General features: G+C 41.9%; 1 long non-coding RNA gene across 1 annotated transcript in view; it reads left to right on the forward strand.

The window, feature by feature from the left end:
* Positions 1-19,824, forward strand: part of LOC148187448 (uncharacterized) — a 199,876-nt gene that overhangs the window by 129,575 nt on the left and 50,477 nt on the right. Inside the window, exon 3 of the long non-coding RNA XR_015778798.1 lies at positions 8,819-8,954. This is a non-coding gene — a long non-coding RNA (uncharacterized LOC148187448). The remainder of the gene's footprint in view (positions 1-8,818; positions 8,955-19,824) is intronic.

The following is a 19,824-nucleotide window of genomic DNA, read 5'->3' on the forward strand; positions in this document are numbered from 1 at the left end:
CAAGGCAATATGAGAGAGCGGCTAGCTTCACATGGACAGGACTTCACATGCTGTCTGACCACAGGCAAATCAATATTTCTTTACAGGCCTGGGAGACTCTGAGGGCTTGCTTAACGCCCTAACAACATGCTTTAGAGCGCTGTCTGTCCCGTAAACCTATCGGATCTCTGCAATCTCCAACTCTGCCTGGCGACAGGCCCTCCCAGGCCCCCGCTCATACTTCACTGTCTGGCCCCTGCAGTCCCAGCCCTTGCAACCCCCTGTCCCAGTCCCAGCAACCTCTCGCTCCCTAGCCTCTACAGCAGCAACAGCAGTGCTGTTAGCATTGTTAATGGCTATTGTTATGAATGAGGACCTCTGCTCCTCTCTCTTCATTGGCAGGCCCCGGGCACGCAGATGGATAGGCTGCTACTTCTTCTCTGCTATCAGGACAGCCCAGACGCTGGGCCCGGGACTGGCGGAACAAAGTAGGAGGAATGATGCCCCAGTGGGGAGAAAAGGGCGAGAGGGACCAGAAAGGCGGAGGGGAAAGGGATGAGGGAGGACAGTCAAGGGAAGAGGGCGACAGGGAGGGAAAAAAAGCAGAATAGGAGGGGGCAAGAGACAAGGGTGAGGGAGCAAGGGAGCAATAGAAGGGAGCAGGTCTCTCCTCCCCTGAATAAATTTGGAGCCCCATTGTAAGGCGTGTAAGAGAGGAGTGTGTCTGCTGTCTGTGGCAGAGGCCTATATTCTTAGCAGCCTGTGGAGAAGAAAAGAGGAGGGGTGAGGGGCACACACTGCCCCGTTACTGGCCCCCTGCCGTACCCCCTCCTAACCCCCCCTCCAGCACCCCTGCCTGGTGATGAATGGTGGTACTTGCTGAAAGTGAAGCCTGCTGGTGAGCCTTGGCTCAGGCTGGGCGGCTGGGGGAGACTGCTTGGAAGATCATGGGGACAAACTCAGCAAAAGGCTGCCCTTCAGGCCCAAATACTTCACCAAGATGGCAAGGCCCACTGTTGGCACACAACCACAGAAACGGGTAACAGAATGAAAAAAAACAAAACAAAAAAAAGAGCTGGAACCTAAACTCAAGCCCAAAGAGAGTCTCTTGCTTCCACCATAAAGGGAATCATAATCATAATCAAATCCACGAAGGCACATTTTGGTTTTGTTCGTTCTCCAACACTGTTTGAGTGCAGAATCCTGGCAGTGAAAATGCACTTGCAATAAACAGCAACTGTAACCATATGCATGTATGTGGTGAATTAGTGCTCCAGTTGACAAAGCTTGTATATCAGCGATACTCAATTTACAGCCCGCGGGCGAAATCTGGTCCCCATAACGATGCCGGATTACTCCCCAACCATTTTTTAATCCACAATAAAAATGAAGTGATTCAGACTGGGAATCAGTTTTGTGCTTTCAGTATACAGAAGGTGCCAGAGTTATCAAAAAAGTGCCACGCACCCCCTGACAGAGGTCCTAGCTAAGCCCCTAATGTCCTAAAATCTTAGAAACATCCTGAAATCCTGGAAATGCCCTAAATTCCTGTAAACTTCCTAAAGTCCTAGAAATGTCCGAAAATCAGAGAAACCTCCCAAAATCCTAGAATTTTCTAAAATCCTTGAAACAACCTAAAATCCTAGAAATGTCCTAAAGTCCGAGAAACATCTTAAAATCCTAGAAATGTGTATGGGCCTGCTGCGACTGGCCCCAGACCTCCTGTTTTACAGAAGGGGCCACCAGGCAAAGCAAGTTAAGTATCTCTGCTGTATATTCTTCTAATGCTGTAGTGGGACAACTCCTCTTCTCTATTGATTCTGAGCTCACCTCCATAAATTAGTTATTGTGGTCAAGAATGTTAGCTGAGACATTTACTATAACCGCAAAAAAATGGAAAATACTAATTGCTCTCTCATATAATAAATGCTGCTATTTGCTGACGACATCACAAAAGATGCTGTTCTCTAGATATGAGATTAGATTTTTTTTTCAGTCGCTGTACACACAAAAAAAAATCCATGTCAGACAACACTGTTTTCCTGCAATCTCTCTAATGAGTGGTGTGTTTGGTCCTTGCTGCACACTTCCTCCTCACTCTGCCTCATTTTCTCTCTCTGTCACACACCAAATAAAAAAGTAGATCCTCCTCTAAAGCTTGCTGTATTAGAGAAAGAGAAGGAGCGATGGAGAGAAAAGAAGGAGGAGAGATGGAGGGAGCCTGGGGGCTGGCCTCTGTCCCGGTTCCCCCAGCCTCTCTGGATCCAAGCCATCTGCCACAGCTGCTGCCTGGCTTTAACTGCCACTCTAATTGACAATGAACCCAGAGCCCTGTGATAATTGTGGCTGCTTGGTGACTTGGGCAGGTAATGCCTCCCTTTCAGGATTTATCAGGCCCCATCTGTTCCTCATAGTGCTATATGTGGCAGAAAAGGCCCCCTGCCCAACCATCAGCACTCACCACTACTTCATCCCCTTCCTCCTCCTCCTTTAGTGCACCATCCCCTTTTCTCCCCCCCTTTTCTCTCTGTCGCTCCATCCATCCATCCCCCCCCAGCCCTGCTTTTTCTTCATGTGCGTTGTCATAGCCAACCAATATCCTGCTCCCTAACGGCTCTTCCGTCTCCTCCTCCAGTTGCTGAGCAAATATTGGGCTTTTTTTGTGTGTGAAAGGATGCTTATTAGAGAGCAGCTCCCCGGCCTCAGGGGTGGCCACACCCACCAGAGGGCACAGCTCTGAGGCTACGATTGTTTGTTCAATCATTAACTAAAAATAAAAGACTCCTTGCGGTTGCCTGAAACTCCCCCTTTTCCTCTGTTGTGTGGTGTGAGATGAGTGTGTCAGGAACAACTGGTGTGGGCGGCGAAGGGGGGGTGGGCATAACCTCCCACCCCTACCACACCACCCCTGCTCTGCTGATCACGTAGTGCCCATCTTTCTCACATGTGGGAACGATTGAAATCTCTGCAGTGTTAGCAGGTGTTGTGTCCAATGGTGTTTGATTATTGCAATGCTCAATCTTGATCAAGTCTGCTTTACCAGCCGACCCCCACGTTCTGGACTGTCACTGTCAACAACGTTGCACATTTAGCATGTCAGAAATTGTAATGCTGATAAATTGATATATAATTCTTGTATCATTCTTTATGTAAATAATTGACAAATCCAGTATGGGGTGCTCAGTGCAAACAAGGACCGCAGAACTTCCAAGCATTCAAGTTTGGCATTTTTCTTTAGCCTGTTGACAGCTGTCAGTGTAGATCACAGAACAACAACGTTTTTTTAAACTTGTGTGCCTGCGTGCTTTATTAAACTTTACCTACTTTTATATTTCTACCTCTCTATATTCGGATGTTTTTGAGGGTCCGTGAATAGAGCACAGACGGAACTGGTCATGAGTTCTTTTTTTTCTCAGCAGCAGTTTTAGGAGTTCGAGTTGTGGGGTGAATAATTGCTGCATAGAGCTGATCAAATCGATGGATGAGAGGAGCAGCTAGTGCTGTGGAATAGTTCATTTTTATTTTCACTGCGCCAGGCATTCTACTTGCTCCGTCTGTGCCCAGAGTATGGTCTGCGCTCAGAGTGTGGTGCAAAGAACAACAGTGTATTCTTTGTTTATATAATCTTTGAATATATGCTAGGGATGGGAATCACCAGAGGCTCAACGATACGATATTATCACGATACATAAGCCAAAATACAATATCATTAGAATTTTAAATGTGTTCCGATATGCTGAGTATTGCGCTAAACTTTTTTTGCAATATATTGCAATTTATTGTTACCTTTTAGATAACTTATTATGTAATAAGATAACATTTCAGTTTGTTCATCTCAAACCGTCCTTTTATTGCAGCAAAATGTATCTAGTGGATCGATTTTATTATTCTAAATTTAGTTCAAATTGAATTTTAGTTTAATTTAAAAAATCAGTGATATTAATAATTTATATAATAAAAAAGTGATTCTTGGTGTCCTTGTGATGACGCGATAACCACACAAAAATAACGCATGAATATCAACACCCTCACCCACACTCCTAGTATATGAACTGTCCACCTCTAAAAATATAAAATCAGTGCACGTTCCTGCAGATGTTTCAATCGTGGCAGGCTGCCACAAATGCATGTGTGGGAAACCTTGGCTGTTCTTCAGATGCTTTGGGGAATGATTTTGACAACAGGTTGTCCTCACATTGACATCAAAGTTTTGATTGTCTCTCTGACTCCAAAATAAGCGAAAAGATATGGTCCCAGATATAGTATCATCCGTTGATGCAGACAGGAAGCACGCACCACTATGGGCACAGGAGGCCGTGCCAAATGCTTTTTTCTATTGCCAGATTAATGTCAGATACTGGCAGATAACTGGAAAATATGTCAGCTTTACTTTCCAGAAATGGACAGATCTTGGCCATGTGCTGCCTAATTGTGGGCAGTGTTTTCCCATCTGTTAGGAGTAGATATAATTTTGAGACAGAGTGATCAGATATGGTACGCATTTACCATCGTCATTCTAAATGGACAATATGTATTTATTTATTTATAGCTATGGTTGGGAGCTGTTCATAGGTTGTGCACTACTACAGCTCATTTGGGTGAGAGCCACGGTGTGTTTTGTTGCCAGAAAAAGACAGAATGCTTCAGTGGTTTCTGATCAGCACAGAAATCAAGTCTTAGCTGTTCATGGAATTATTTTCCCAATTCGCAGCAGGAGAATTTTTTTTTTCTTCACTTAATTGTTGTATGTTGCTTAAATTAACGGTAATTGTGTTTCATGGAATAACACAGATTCAAGCATCCTTCCCTGTTTGTAAACTATGCATAGAAAACATGTTTTACAAACCATTAAGCTCACAAATTTATTCACACAAATAAAACCAGCCATCTGTAATTTAGCATTATTTCAGTGCATTAGGAACAGAACATTTAACTCAGCCATAATTTTGGGCTTTGAATTAGAGCTTGGATGAGAAGGCACTCTAAACAGGAGTGCCGTGTGGACACAGGATATCACACAAGAGTGGGAAAATGTCATGTGGAGAGTTTATGAATATGAAACAGGGTTACAATTGAGACACCGAAAAGCATCCTCTGTAGCTGACATTCTATCATTTAACTCGTTGGTTGGAGAGGAATTGATATTTGAATATGGATGTGATATAAAAGCTGCTGTAATAGTGTGAGCATCCTAGAAGCTGCACATGCGAATGGGAATAATGGAATCCACTTTTTTTGCCAAGATTATGACACGAAATTGCTTCATTCGCTGACATTTATTTGAGACCTCGGACCTGATTTACCTGTGCATCCCTTTCTAATACCTCATCACTTCCAGAGCAGATTTCAGGATTTCAAGTGCAAGGACATCTGTGGGCCTTAAAAGCCTCCACCCACCAGATTCAGCAAGCATGTGATAGCGAAACAGCTTGATTTCTCTCTCTACACACTCACAAACATACACACGGACACACGCTCACTCACAAATGCATCCTGCTGACAACCCACCACTCCTAATCCCTCCTCATCATGGCTGCCTGAGCCCTCAGGGTTCCAGTCATTTGGTGCGAATCTACCACAGGATACTGATGCTGCTGTGTTGCCTGCTCAGGTGCAGGTGTGTTAGTGTGCAATCGTGTGTGTGTGTGTCAGTTCAGGTTGTATTTGCATGATTTGAAACAGGAATAAGCTGGCTAAATAGCGTACTAACCTTCAGAGTTCTCACCTGCAACCTAATCTTAATGGTCAACAAAATGGAATAATTGCCTCCGATGGTTCATTGATTTTTTTAGAATCATCAACGACTGAGCGGTTCATAAATATTGGGTAAGGAACATGCAGAAAGCAGGGCTGTACCTTCGAGACGTCTGTTCATTCTGACACAGCATTTATGCAGCATTTATGGTGGAAGAAGTATAAGTTCTACTACTTAAGTAGAAGTACTAGTGCTACACAGTGAAAATACTCTGTTACATTGCATTTAAAATGTTACTCAAGTAAAAGTAGGAATAGCCAATGTACTTAAAGTATTAAAAGTGAAAGTAATCTATGCAGGAAAATCTCAAAAATTAAATAAAGTCGAATAGAAATAGAAATAAACACAAAAGAAGAAAATGATTTAAATGTTTATCAAGATAGTTAGCAATTAATTTTCTTTCAGTTGGCTAATTTATTGATCAAGGAATCAATTTAGAGTAAAAATGAATTACCTGACAGACTGATGAATGCAACGCAGCTCTATTTATGTTTTTCTTTCTATGTAAAAGGTCTGACGGCATGTTTAGCCAGCAAACACTTTACATTACTTATTCGTCTCCATGTATTACCCTGTTTTCATCGCGGTAATGCTTCATGAGTATATTACACAAGATCGGATGGTGAAAAAACACTCAAAATCATCTTTGCTGCCACTTCTGCTGTGGGGAATTCATCTATCCATGAAGAGATGCATTTCCTTGCATTGAACACAAGGGGCTTGCTCCATATAGCCTATATGCCAATGGAAATAAAGATACAAAACAAAACTGTGGAAATGAGCTTTTAGCACATATGTGAGGCTAAAATTATTTTTGGATCAGCTTTTACCATCCATTCAGCTGCTGCTTTAATATTAAGCTCTAGTTGTAAACTGCATAGCTCATAACCTACTGTATATCCTCACAACATTATGTTGTTAATCCATTATGACTGTAATAAACACCATGCGAGTTGGAGTGCCGCTTCATATACTTTAAAACCGAGGCTTGTGTAGCTGCGGTAAGGTCGGGTTTACCCACACTTTATTTTACCACCACAGCCCTGGTCATAGACACAGTTTCACACACACATATTTAATGGATATGTATATATTTTTAAATCCCATAAAGCACTTATGCTCTGTACGGCAAGAATCTGTATGATGGCTTTGAATAAAGCATATTATGTGTTGGGTAAGCCTAATTAAACACACACACACACACATAAAAGAAAACTAGCTCTCCAAGCTCTCTGACTCACATTATAAGCGAGGACAAAGGCAATGACATGATCTTAATCAAAATGACAAGAACATTAAAAATGTAGCATTGCTCAACACAGGCAAAGATAAGAATCGATTTGGGCTGCTGATGATGGTTATCACCATTAATTATTGAATTAGTTCTCCATTATCATATAAGTGCACTGCTGCATCCTTCAGGGAAGGGACAGGAACATGCATCTCTCTGCTAATGTACAATTTGAGTTCTCCTTTAATATTCTGCATATTGCCCTCAAGCTGAATTCACACTTACAAGTTCGACATGTAAACAGAACATACTCTTTGTATGTTTATGTCTTGGAGTATCTATCTGGCTGTGTTGTTCTCCCTCTTCCCATTTGTCTTTATCTCTCTGAGAAACGTGCCGGTGGATTGGACGCGAGCAGTGTGATAGCACACATCTCTAGCTCTCCCCTGTAATAACTACTCAAGTCCCGTGTGTTGTGAGCCTGTGATCCTGCGAGCCCACGGCCCATCAGAAACACCATGTCCCTCTAGGTGCATTAATCCGACAGGCAGGGCTCGGCGCTGAGGGCTGAGGCCTAGCTATCTGCCGTCTTGGCCTCCCAGGATGGCCCTGCTTAGGCAGAGGAGCTCCCCACTGACCCTCAGGCTACAGGGGCGCTGAGATTAGCAGCTTTGTAACTTTGTATCTGTCACAGGCCAGTGCTGTGGGGATGGACGGGCCTGGATTAGCGCAGGGGAGAGGAGGGCTATTCTACATTTCACACACAGCTAAGAGGGGATTCAGGATTCTGGTCACTGCCTACTGGGAGATGGGGTGTAGATGAGAGTTTTGGGAGGTATTGCATGCATGTGTATGTGTGTGGGTCTGTTTTAGGATGTTTGAAGTAGAATTAAAATGAAGATTAAAAAGTTAATCCCAAAGCTTGGGAGATATACTGTATGGGCATGATGATCTTAATTCACCAGGGGAGATGTCCTCTCATATGAAACCCAGGTGCACAGCATAATATTCAAGCTTTTTTGTGGTTACAGAAACTCCTCATTGATTTTACACAAAAGATACATAAGTAATACATGCAAGACTTTGTAAACTCTTGGTAAACATCTGGGTCAAAGTCATAAACTGTATAGAAAGATAACTGATCCATCTCCACCTCCTCCCATTGTACAAAAATTGTAAAAAAAAAGTGTCCTGCAGGTGTTGTCATTTGAAGCAAGAGTCTTCGCAGTAGTGACAGTGGCGCCCCCAGAATTTTTTTGTAGGAGTGGCCAGATGGGGCCACTAAAAATGTTGGGGTGGCACACCAAAACTCAAAGCCATAACTGATTTCAGGGATTCAGTTATGCTGTTGAAGTATATAGGCCAGTTGAAAGTATGGAGAGTTAAGAAATAACATAATGATATGCGTCAGTTTCTTATTTTACAGCTAACATTACTAATTACATGATATGTGTAGACTAATAATGGTACAATTAACACTGTGAGTTGCACAGCAATCCTGTTTTCTTTAAATAACTAATGTACAGCTTCAGATTGAAAGATTACATTGATTTTAAGAAACAAAATATTCAATAGGTTATGGGTGTCTTGTGGGAACCCATAGAACCCATTGTCATTCAGATATTTTGAGTTGAGAGTTCAAGAGAAAACAAAGTGGTAGTTGTTCCCTTGCCAAAATTTAGCCTAAAGTTTGAGCATTATTTGACCTCAATTCCAACTAGCTATGTCCACATGGATGGAAACAATGGATGTCTTAGCTTGTCCAATATACCACCATCAGGCTAGTTTAAAAAAAGGATAGCTCTACAGCCTCTAACAGAAAGTAATATTGTTCTCCAATTATTTTTTTCCAGGTGGGAGCAAGTGGGGCACCAGCAGCTGTATCATATCCCCCCTGAGACCACCTTGAGGACGCCACCGCCAGCACCTGTCCAACCCAACTGCAAGCAACACATCTGATTGCGAGGACACCTCTTGACACCCACTGCTGTAAGTCATTACATCACACTCCCTCTTTAAAGCATCAAATAAGTAATTAACACCAAATTCATTGGAAAAATGAGTACTTAAACACATATCAGCGCCGTAAACCATCTTTGGGTAAAATTTATTTGACATGTACTTTGTTTTTATTAGTTTGGCCCATGTCCCATCTGCTAACATAGAGTGGGCGTGGTTTTTGACCTTCACTGCAGCCAGCAGATTGAGATAGTTTTGCTTCCCTTTTGATGATCTGTATTGTCGAACATCTATAGTCATTGGCCAAATCCATGTTCATCACATCGTTGTAATAGCTTTAACTAAATGCTGTAAAGATCCAAAGCTAATACAGAAGGTCCTCACAGAATTACCTCACACTAGTTTTTGTGTATGGAAATGTTCTCATTCAGTGAGTTACAATGGGCCAGCAGCAAATAAAATGGTAATCAGATACTCAATCATCCTAAACAATACACAGTCGACACTAAATATGAAGATGGCTGTATAGTTCACATGAATAGCAGCCCTGCAGGTTCTAGGTGTCACTGATAGTAGAGCATTGTGAAGGTCCATTACCATATGTTGTGGCTATTGTCATTAGCCTGCTATTTGTCGGTCAGGGGACCCTGACACAGAGAGAAGGAGCGCTCATTTATCATAAACATACAACGGAGATGCAGGGCGTTCACAAAGAAACCTCGCGTCTCTGCATTAATATTCATTGCTTCATTGGAATTTTGTTGATATCAACAATACTTTTCTCTTCCTTCCTGTTTCTCTCAGTTTCACTCAAAGAACTCTTACCTGCTCAGGGCTTTCCCTGTAATTTTTCTATTAGGGTAAGTCTTTTTTTCTATTTAGTGTCATTCTTCTCCACTTTGCATAATGGTGTCAAGGTTAATAGCTTTAGTAGCAGTGCTTACATTGCATATTCCCAAATTCCCATGCTCTACCAGCGCAAGACGATCACTCATTCTTCAAAAGGCAGCGTCTGAGCAAACATGCTACATTTAAGCTTGACTGTTACACATTATTAAGTTTAAACACAGTCCTTCACATTTCCAGTTATGTCATTCATGCAGATTCTTAAAAGTATCTGTCTGAGTCAGTGTGAGCAACTGTCACAGATGGGAGGACGGGCAGATAAAACCACCTTTCAGGCGACTTGGCTTAGCCTCGCTAAATGGCTTCCGACAGCCAAATTCATCAGTGGCTCATCTGTGATGTTTACACTGTTTAATTGTTTGACAGTTCCTGTTTATGCTGTGTCACTTCCAATCCTCTCTGCCTCCATTAAACGAGCAAAGCTTTCCTTCGATAAATGAACAACGTTTGGAATTTGCCATCAGCCGCGTGGCTGGATGTGATCAAACAAAATGTGGCTGTCCAGCTTCCTGCAGGCGTCACTCTCATATCCTGGAACTGAGACGAGGTCAATCAACACTTAAGGCAGTATTTGTGCGGAAGGGTGTGCACGTGCGTGTATGTGTGTGCATGTATATTCATGTGTGTGTGTGTGTGTGTGTGTGTGTGAGTCAATTCCCCTGCAGCCGCTTGGTCTTTTTTACCAGACACCTCAAAGTGGGAGGCCTGATCGAGAATCAGTTGAGCCTTTGAAGTGTGTTATAAATAAGATGGTTAAGGGGACCTGCATGGGCAGTGATCCTGGATCGCTACTCTAAGAAGCTTGATATGTACGGGTCATTGACTTAAGATGACTTATTAGCACACACACGCTGCAGGTAATGGAGGCGTAGTTATACAAGCTTGCACTTTGCATGCCATGACTATTCAACCTTCAACAACTCCTATATAACCAAGAACGGTGGGCTCAGGGGAAAGAACGAGTGAGCGAGACGGAGAGAGCAAAAACAGACTGCCAGGGGGTAGAAAGAGAGTTGGTGGAGAGAGTCAGAGAGACGGAGAGAGAGAGCACGGCTGCAAAGATGAAAGACAATGCAATCAATAAGATATATAAGATAACAAATAATGCCCTGGGTATCTCATTAATCGTAACATAGGCTTATTATGCTGAGCACAGGTTTATAAAGCTGGGTCACTTTGGCTCTCTTTATTGAAATATCAGCAAAGGTGAGAGGAGGTAAAACACTACTGAGACTAAAACTTGCTGGAGCTTCAGCAGAATATGTGACAGAAGGTCACCCACTCACCAGCAGAGCGAGGGGCCTGTTGTTTGCTGTTGCTCCCTCACACACACAGGGCCATTTTTCAGCCTCCGCAGTGGCGACAGCCGTTGCCGAAGGCGTTATGTTTTTTGGTTGTCCGTCTATCCCGTTCTTGTGAACTCAATATCTTAAAAACGCCTTGGGAGATTTTCTTCAAATTTGGCACAAATGTCCACTTGCACTCAACGCTAAACTGAGTCAATTTTGGCGGTCATAGGTTAAGGTTCAAGGTCATTGTGACCTCATCTGTTTTATTCTTGTGAACTCAATATCTTAAGAACGCCTTGAGAGAATGTCTTCAAATTTGGTACGAACATCAACTTGGATTCAATGATGAACTGATTGAATTTTGGTGGTCATAGGTTAAAGTTCAAGGTGACTGTGATCTCAGCTGTTTCATTCCTGTAAACAAAACAAACAAAACCTTCACTTACACTTGACGATGAAATAATTAGAATTTGGTGGTCAAAGGTCACTGTGACCTTGTGTCTGTCTCGTTTTCGTGAACGTAATATCTCAAGATGGCTTTGGGGGACTTTCGTCTTATTTGACACCAATGTCCACCCGGACTCCACAATGAACTAATTAAATTTGGATGGTCAATTCAAAAGTCACTGTGACCTCACAAAACATGTGTTTTGCCATAACTCATGAAATCACATTCTTATTATCGCAAAGTTCATACCATTGTCTAAAACAATATGATGATGAAGTGACGATATTTTATATGCATAAAGTCAAATTACTGTCAACAGCATATCTCAAGAACAGAGAGGAAAACGTTTGGTCAGATACTTAATTGGTGACAATAATCTTGGGTGCCCACCTTGAAACTGTGCTAATTGTATACATTTTGTGTGCTGCTGGGTTGAAGGTGTGTGTGAAACATTAATGTTTTCACAGACATGGATGTAAACTGTAAGTGCAACTTGACTGGTCTGTTGAGTCACACAACCCTGAAGCAGTAATTCTAGTTTTCCAAGGCGAGAATTTAAGATGCCGTTTCATTTCAGAACATGTTTAAATGCTAATACCACATTTTAAAAATACGCAAACCATCCAGAACAATGTGGCCTGTGAAAACAATTTGTTGTTGCATATCATGTTGTGTGTGCTTGTGTGAGTTGCGGTGTGTTATTGTAGACACTGTGATGACATTGGACCCTCCGTCATTCTTCCCTTCATGCGTACAAGGAAGAAAATGATAGCTTATCCCTCGATGCCCTTGAAGGCAAGGTGTCTCTGCATAGTGTATCCATCACAATCAACACCAGATCATTTATATTAAATGCTGCCTTCTTTTTTTTTTCTTTTTAAAGCTACACCCCGTAATATGTCGCTCCGAATGGAGGGTGAATTTAAACAGAGCAATAAACAGTGATCGTCGCTCACAACTTGTCCTTCTAATTTACAGCCGGGAGCTGGGCATTGGGCTAAGGAGAGAGGAAGGTTGGGCGTCCAGATGCATAATGACCTGCACATTTCCACCTGATCTCTATTCTCTAGGTGCCAAGGCTTCCTACCATAAAGGTGCATAAAATCCATTAGCAGGGACCACAGTTTACAAAGAGTAATATTGTAATTTCCATAAATGCAATGTCTATTGGTCTTTCCATTAATCTTGATGACATTTTAGCATGATAATTTATTTATATATATGTATACACATCACCACTTTTAATAGCAAAATTAATAAAATGAGCTGTTATTAGCATAAAGTATGGGCTGTAGTTGTGATTGGGATTACAGTCCCTTGGTAGCTGGGTCAACACCTAGCTTAATCCTCATTTTAAATTGGCTAAGTATGCTGTCAACTCGGAAACCCTGTGGCTGGAACGCACTCTGCTCATCACAACTTGCATTTCTTCCTGATTTGAGTTCAGTTTTTTTCTAACTTATTACTGTGCTAGGGTTTATTATTTGATTGTTTTTGTATATTTTCTTCCTTTCATCTTATCTAAATGTTTGCAAGTGGGTATAAATAACTCAAGCACATGTACGATAATGAATCACCAAGATGACAACAGGGTCCCAAATTCAGAGAAAGCCCTGTCTCAAACAAGGAGGGAAAAAAGTGTGCTCGTGATGTATCTGCATTGCAAAGCATTTTGGATTAAATGCATTCCACACTATTACCAAGCACATTTATGCATGTGAGCCCAGGAGCAGCTTAGCGGCTGCAAGCATGACATCACCTTGTAGAGCAATGCTGATTCACACACATTCTATTGCAGTTGTCTCCCTCCACAAATCGCTAAATCTTCACAAATGTCACCAGTGCAGAGTGCCAAATGGCTTTCCCCTTTACATTAGTCTAACTGCAGACAGAGAGAAATGTTACCTTCATCAGACACTGATCAGTGAGTTCCACAACATTGCCCCTAAACGTATCCGTGCATGTATATATGGAACCCTTTTTGTTTTCAAGAATTGGAAATTTTCCATCCCTGAATTTTCATATGACTAATGGCATATTGTTTTCGGACTTACAAAGACGGATATGGTGCGAGCAATGCCAGCGCATAAATAGGTGAGCGGGACGTGGTTCATTAATAAACTAACCCTCGCATTTTTCTTTGTGCATGTGATAGGTTGCTGTTGGTTTTATCATGGGATTTGCTGCTTGAACTAGCAAATAGCAAATGCTGTTATAGCTTCAGACTGCTGTATAATTGATTGAGACCTGGGCCCTGTCGTTTCTGGATGGCAGCAGACATGAGCTGTATGCAGGATAATGCAAAGGGGCTGCTGGCTTTGACCCGTGGCCCCTGGCAAGGCGCAGCTCACCTATAAAAATTTCCATGGATGATTAATAAAGGAATCATGTCAGCTTATTAGGGCTCAATTCAGCAGCCAGTGGAGGGGTGTGAGCACGCATGTTAAGAGCTATCCAAAATAGGAGCCCCTGGAATAGCGTAGTGACTTGGATATGACTTATGTGTACACACACACACAGACACACACAAACGCGTATAACCAATCTGAATCTGGTCCAGCCTCCCATACCATTTCACTGAGCACTGAAATGCTTGAATGAAGATGGATAGGATTTCCTGGAATGTAATCCGGAGGAGGCTGCTGGTCTTTGCCGGACCTCATCTTGGTTTCTGTGTATGCTGCTGTCACTTACTCACCCAGCCAGCTAGTGGTGGATCTAAATGTGATGGGCTTTACGTGCCCTTGATCCACCTACAAAGGGAAATAACCATGGATGCTGAATATGAGACGGACAATTCATGGTCATGCCTTTGGGATGTCCAAAGTCAAGGTCTTGGTCACTTTGGCCCGCCTTGCTGGTCCCCTACCCAACTCAGCTGATCAATATGTCATAGAGCATGGCCCAATCAAAGTGAAATACTCTGGACACGCCTCCTAATAACATATTTGCAGCCATAAATGTAAAGATTAACGATAACAAATGACCAAGCCAGCCTTATGTATGCCCTGACACTCTCTCAATGCATGAAATTTCAGGCTAGCCGCTGCTTGTCTTCAGGTTCATTACCTCCACACAGAGGCATGGGGGGGTTTCAATCATACCACCCCAAAATATAACCCCCATCGAGCACCAAAATACACTCACGCACACACACACACACATACACACACACAACCTCCTCCTCTTATAATGAAAACATAGGTTAGGCACACATTAATCAATGCAGACACCAAGTTCTATGAAATCTAAATGGGGTAAACATCCCCTGAGCATTCATTACCATTTTGTGTCAGGCTACAGAAATAAGATAAAAAATAGAAGAAGAAATACATTAGTATATTGATTTCAGTACTGTTTTTTATAGGTGTCAGCCCATACAAGAAATGTGCTGTACGCAAAACCTTGTGATCCCATGCATTATAAAAATACTCCTGACTTTGGAGTTACCATTATAAGAGTATATAGGAGTAAAACAGGCCATTTAGTGTAAGTCCATAAATGCAAATTGTGACAAGGCGTAGATATAATGTGAATGTAGGTTACAAGCAGATCGTAAATATTGACACAGTAAAGTGTAATACGTGTGAAAATAGAGCCTTGTAAAAGCAGGGGTTGTGACCCTGATTGTAAAAGGAAAATAGGACTACAAAAGTGCAAATTCTGTCCCATAATAAATGGTACAACCCTTGTCCTTTAGAATATTTTATTGTAGAATCGCTCATTTTCACACTTGGTTGTATTGACAAATAGAAATATTAGTGGCTAATTGTCAAAGTAGCAATTGCCCATTTTCTCAGCATCTACCTCTATATTAATATGGAAGTAGTTTACTCCATCTCTTGTCTCTTTTTAAGATATTCCCCACTCTTGACTGTTGCTGTAGGGCAGTGGTAAGTCATAGCAAGACATGCAGATATTAGAATTGCAACAGTCTCAGAACAGGGGCTGACTCGGGGGGGGGGAAGACAAAGGGGGATGGATTGACATGCACAGGCTCTCAGTGCTGTTGGCCTACAACTGAAGAGCCCTTAACCGAATGAGAGGGCTGGTCTGGATGGCATCCACGGGCCTCTGTGGGCCTCAGCAGGCCAGGAGCTGGATGAAAGCATGCTATGATGTATCCACAGGCTCACAGGGTTGAGAACATCTGGGGTCTAAAACAGGATCCCATCCTGACTCATCTTGTCTTAAAGGAGAAAAAAAACTATTGTAGATTTAAAAGGGTATTGTGTGTGTGTGTGTGTGTGTGTGTGTGTGTGTGTGTGTGTCTGTATGTGTGTATGTCTGTATGTGTGTATTTGAGTGTGTCAGACATAGATAAAGGACATAGCAACTGTAATGTCACCCACTGGTTTGTGGACTCATGGTTTTAAACCTGGAATTTGGCATTTTGCCGTTGCTATCTTATATTTTTGGAGCTAGAAGTGACAATATTTGGGCAGTAGGGTGGAGCTGTAGATCTGGAGCTGAGATGCTTCATTATGCCAGCTTTGCTTTTTTATACAGAACCAAACAGTGCCAGCACAATGCTGCTCCAGCGTGTGATTTAAGATAGCATGCTGGAGTTCTGGAAACAGAAGAGGCATGATGGGCCTGATGTGTCTGCCTAGTGTGACATATGACGTGTGTCGGCCAGTACTGTCAGTAACAAGGGCATAAACATGGAAATAACAATCATTTAAGGTCCCTGTTGTATGGCAGTTGATTTCAACCTCTGCTTGGAGGGTAAGGAGCTGCAGGATTTTATTGTCTCCCTAATTTGTTTTCGGTCACTGTTCTTCTTCGAGTTAGTCATTAACTGCCAGCAGCTTCTTTTTAAATCTCCCAGTGGTGGGTTGCACATATAACACGTCGTTAAAACATCACACCTGACCCGTCCCACCACGTTAGTTACATAAAAAATCACCTCTGTACAGTGATCGAGAATGTTGATATTAGCTATAGAGACCAAAACTCTTGTACCAGGTTGTAAGCATGTTTATTTCTGCTGTGAAGTTGGGCATTTTAATATGGAGGTCTATGGAGATTGACTTTAAAGGCCAGCCTCCAGTTACAATTAGAGGAACTGCAGTTTTCTCCACTTCATTTTTTAGTCCTTGCGCACTGGTAAAGGAACCAGTATACTGGGAGAACACATGCATGTACAGTATTTGGTACCTGTCAATTGTTGCTGATCTTAATGTAGCCATGAATCCAATGCAAATCTTGTATTTTCCTGCATAACAAAGTTAATCCTGCTCTGTTGACATTATCAGTGATATGGCCACGTCTCAGAAGAGAGATTCAGACCAATAAATAAACATCAGCTGAGACACAGATAAAGTGGTTATCACCGCCGCCTGCAGCCATGATGAGCCTACGTGAGAGACAGTACCAGTTGCCCTTTACTGTGGTGCAAATTACATGCAGAAGTGGCATGTCAGACATGTGTGACTGTTGGCCTATGAATACATAGGCAGTAATCAACATTGTTTAAAATGCTCATTTGCATATGCATGCATCATTAATTCTATGCAAATGAGGCAGTGGGGACTGCACTAGTGTGACTCTCCTTGTAACCCAATAGTATAGCTGTCAGAGGAAGGTTACAAAGGGAGGCAAAGTCATTAGTTTGTAACAGTCCTTCCATATAGATTCAGTCCTCCTCTTGATGATTAATGAAGAAGATGAGCCAAAGTAACTTTTCAGTGATGCATGCTCCTTTCTCTGCTTTGCTGTGTCGCAATGTTGCACGTACATTGATACGCACAACAAGGATCCTCTGGAGGATTAACAATGAGAGGCTGTCTGTGGGCATTTGTGCCATAAATGCATCCCACCGTTATGGAAGACCTGGGTTCAATCCATGGTAATGTTTCCTTTTTTTCAATTATGCATGCACTACTTAAGGAGCATAATTTATAAGTGATTATTTATTTTCCTTGCGTGATCCAGAGCGAACTTCTTGAGTTGACCTGATTTGCTTTAGACTGTGATTTATATGCAACACATAGAGTGGACGCAGCATCTTAAATATTCCATCTCATTTTTTTGTTGCCACGATCATGAAAGAAGCAGTGCAAGCATTCACAATGGATGGAAATGCCACCGAGACACTGGAACACTTTCAATAAAAAATCTGAAGAACCTCCTAAGTGTTCGGTTCAAGTTGAGGCCAAAATGTTCTCATACTTCACCAGGGTTGGTAAAAGATGGTACTCTCCCTGAACTTGGTATGCATAATGCAGGAGAGATGTTCTAATAACAAAAATACAGCATCAATAATGTATCGTGAGAATGGTCTCAAACAAACTGCTCTCACACCTACTACTTCGCCACTGTCTCCTTTCTGCTCCGTAATGAGTCAGTCTGGCAGTAGGAGGAAAAAAAGGTGGCTTCAGCAAATATAGATGAGAATGACACCTTCTGGAGTTTGAGAAGTTGAAGAGGCATCTAATAACCCCCCTCCCCTCCGCCATGTATCCCTTTAGCTGATGCGATGCTTCCGGAGGGGCCTAAGAAGACACACGATGACAGCCATGCTCAGAGGAAGATGGTAACAAGATGTGATGCATAACACATGAGAGAGGCTGGGGTGTCATTACAGAGGGATGAGCAGGCTTCATCAAGCACATCACAAATACATTTTAGATGACACCTCCACTTGTGATGCGCTTACTTCAGAGAAAATAACATTTATTACCCTGTTATGTTTATTGGAAATATGCAGATGTATATAGAAGACAGCTGCAGAGGACCCGGGGTGTAGATGAATTACTGAATTCCCATTTGTTTTACATAAACTTTTTCTATTACTTCAAAAATACTTTTCTCTTTGTTTCATTTTTCCTTCCACCGAATATTGGATATTAGTATTCTGATGCTGATAGACTGTCCCTTTTCACTGCTGTGCTCAGAATAAATTTGATATGCCTGAGTGCCTGCAGTAGACTTTGTTTGGCTTCCAAAAAGCGGTTGTTATAGACTCAATAAACATCCAAGCCTCGCATTCTCCCCCCTTTTTTTCTCCAGTGAGAGGGCATCCCAAAAACTGTCATGATTGCTTTGGAAAAGAGCCTATGAAAAGTTATGCAAATTAACCGTTTAGTCGGATGCTCCTCCCAGTGACATAAGGCTTCGGCCAAAACATGAAATCCTTGCTAAGTCAATGGGAATCATGTGTTTTCAATTTTGAAGCTGAGGAGTTTTTTTCTTTTTTAATTCCTGGCAGACCCAATTATATCGGGGCATTTCTGGGAAGGTTCACAGAACAATATTGGTGGTTAGATACATTAGGGTCAACCATGAAGATGGTTCATTATGGTACAAAATGTGCTGAGTTTACCATCTAATACATTTACATAAGACCAGTGAGTTACAGCTGGGTCAGAACATATTTTAACACGGGTTTTGAAACATTATTGGGCCATGTTTGTGTTTGTCAGAGGTGGGAACAACTTGTTACTTGTTTTGCAAGTCAAAAGTCTAAAATCTTTGCACTGAAGTCCCAAGTCAAAATTAGCAAGTCCCAAGTCAAGTTCCTGGTTAAGACTGACAAGTCTCAAGTTAAGTTCCAAGTCAACATTGACAAGTCCCAAGTTTGGACCCAAGTCAACATTGACAAGTCCCAAGTTTAGACCCAAGTCAACATTGACAAGTCTCAAGTCATGTCCCAAGTTAAACCGATAAATCCAAGTTAAGTCCTAAGTCAAGATTGACAAGTCCCAGTCACATCCCAAGTGAAGATTGACAAGGATCAAATTAATTACCAAATCAAGTCTCCAGTCATCATTGACAAGTTGCAAGTCAAGTCCCAAGTCTGGATTGACAAGTCCCAAGTCAAGTCTTAAGTCAAGATTGATAAGTCCCAAGTTCTGTCCCAAGTCCTAAACTTTGAGATTTGAGTCCAAAACAAGTGCGCGCTTCACCTAATATTTTATCATTTTAACATCACAGTCATAATATACTAGATATACAAACAAATCGCATGTGTGTGTTAAGACGAGTTTGTTGGAAGATGTTGTATCCCCATCTGTATTTTTTGGAAACTGCTATTTGTTTTTTGTTGACCACTGCATAGTTTTTGTATGCAAAGAAATTATCTTTGGCATTATTTTTTCCAACCAGCATTTACTAGTGTCATGGTAGCTCTTCATAGTTCTCTCCTGAAATTTGATTGGATGCTGTTGGATTGTTTTTTTAAAAAAGTGTATCTGGGGAATTAAATCATCGACTTGCTGGGAATGAATAGCATTAATGTTGGTTGACTCAGGAA

The sequence above is a fragment of the Plectropomus leopardus genome, chromosome 14, assembly GCF_026936395.1.
Source record: "Plectropomus leopardus strain MGB_pleo_1.0 chromosome 14, ASM2693639v1, whole genome shotgun sequence".
Taxonomy (NCBI): domain Eukaryota; kingdom Metazoa; phylum Chordata; class Actinopteri; order Perciformes; family Serranidae; genus Plectropomus; species Plectropomus leopardus.